Consider the following 2,222-nt stretch of genomic DNA (forward strand, 5'->3'; position numbering starts at 1 on the left):
CGCAACCCATCCACCATAACTACCACGAGTCGCTTGCTGCACCTCACGCCGCCAATCTGAATCTCTTCTTCCTTCTTGCTGTTGTTCATCCCAACCTCGTTGTTGTTCATCTTTGCTACTGCCCTAAGCTCTCTTCTTCTCTCTCAAACTTGTTGCTGCTGATGCCCTCAACCTCCTGCTGCTCCTCTCTTCTTGCGCCTCTACTGTTGCCCCTTCTACCCCTACCTCGCTGGTGCTCTGCTTCTTTTCCGTCCCCACGCTGCTGCTGCTCCTTCTCTCTATGCCCCTGCTGCTGCTTCTTTCCCAGTCTTGCAACTGCCCTTCTGCATCTCCAACTTGTTGTTGCTCCTCTGAACCTCTTCTCCTCCTAGTGTTGCTTCTATCTTGCCGCTTCCCTGTAGCGGTTCCTTTCCTTCACCCGCTGCTCTCTTTGTGTGTGTGTGTGTGTGTGTGTTCGTGTGTGTGAGATTGTGTGTGTTTGTACTTCATAAGTATTGATAGTATGTGATGAAGAGATATGTTAATTCTAGGGACAAGTAGTTGTTCTTATAATTTTGTTGATCAGTGAGAATTGGTACTGATGCTTATGACCTTCTATTTCTATGTATGAGATCTAGCCAAACCTGTCATTTATATATTGTACTTGCTGAATAGTGTTCAGTTTTTAGTCCCTGTTTTAGCTCTAGTACCCGTGACATATATGTTCGTGATATATGTTTCATGTGGTTTCGTATTGCTGTTATGTTGATCATTTTAGTGCTAGTACTGTGTCTTGTGTAATCCAAACCATATATGATTTGTGTGTAGTAGCTTTTAATAATTCATATTATTTCTTGTGAATTTTCTATCGATGTTACTCTCTGTAGAAGTGAGATGTATGAACATTTAATTTCCAGTCTCCGTGTTAACGATGTTAGTGTGAATATATATATATATATATATATTTGTTGTGATATATTTCTGTCCCTGTCGTACTAGCGTGTTCCTACCTTGTCTCATACTTGCTAGTTATATATATACATATATGTGGTCTTGTCTTGTTAATTCCCCTTGTTGAGGATGTCCGTCTGTAGTTTCAATTTTCTCAAGTGATATGAAAACACCAAAAAAGGAGCGAGTTTCAATCTTAATCTCCTCGTGTCGTTTGTCATTTTATTTGTCGTCATTCTAGATTTGTATTTTCTTCTTTCATCATCTAAATTCTGTCACCTAGCTTTAGCCGAGCATTGTTGCCGTCGCCTAGTCCCTGTGTAGAACACGACACTCGCAGTTTGGGTGTAAAAACCCCACTGTACCTACAATTGATCATTTTGGCGCCGTTGCCGGGGACTAGCGTCGAGCGATTGTGCGAAGCTATAGACTAGGCTTAGTATAGTTTTTGTTTAAATTTCCAGTCAAATTTATTTCTGTGTTTCTTTTACCTTTTTACTTTTTGTTGCTTCGGCTTATTAGGATACTAACCCTCTCACCAATGTTTCATGTTTGTGAGCGTGTGTAGGATATCTTATTATTTGTAGGCTGATTGACAGTTGCACTTGAACATATGGCTTTAGTACGTGATCTTTGGTTGCCAAGTAGTTTGGACACGATGACAGGGCCAATTTGGCCATCTATTGAGGCCGAAAATTTTGAGTTGAGGCCTGGACTTATTGCTCTCGTCTTGCAGAATCAGTTTAGAGGATTACCCAATGAAGACCCTCATGAGCACATTAGTAATGTTCTGGAGTATGCCAATACAGTCCAGTATCATGGTGTTTCCCAAGATGCTATCAAGTGTATGTTGTTCACATTCTCTCTCAGAGATGCTGCTAAGGACTGGTACTATTCTTTGCCATCAAGATCATACACTTGGGGTGATATTTCACAAGCTTTCCTGCATAGATATTTTCCACTTTACAAGCAAGCTACAATTCGTGACCAGATCCTCAGTTTTGCGCAAGATGGTAGTGAGAGCTTGTATGCAGCTTGGGAGAGATATAAGTATTTGCTTAGAAAATGTCCTAATCATGGGCAAAAGGATTGGTTAGTGCTTCAGATATTCTATAGAGGGCTGACACATGCTTCAAGAGATCTTATTGATATGTCAGCTGGTGGAACAATCATGAACAACACCGTCGAGGGTGCAATTATTCTCATTGAGAGCATTGCCTTCCACCAAATGCAATGGGGTTATGAAAGGCCTAGTTCAAATCCGAAGGTTGCAGGCCTCGTGCAATCAGAAG

At 41.4% G+C, this 2,222-nt stretch overlaps 1 pseudogene; it reads right to left on the reverse strand.

Annotated features, from left to right (window-relative positions):
- Positions 1-1,921: 1,921 nt before the first annotated feature.
- On the reverse strand, positions 1,922-2,013 carry LOC123140297 (uncharacterized; annotated as a pseudogene).
- Between the last annotated feature and the right edge of the window lie 209 nt (positions 2,014-2,222).

The sequence above is a fragment of the Triticum aestivum genome, chromosome 6B (assembly GCF_018294505.1).
Source record: "Triticum aestivum cultivar Chinese Spring chromosome 6B, IWGSC CS RefSeq v2.1, whole genome shotgun sequence".
Classification (NCBI taxonomy): domain Eukaryota; kingdom Viridiplantae; phylum Streptophyta; class Magnoliopsida; order Poales; family Poaceae; genus Triticum; species Triticum aestivum.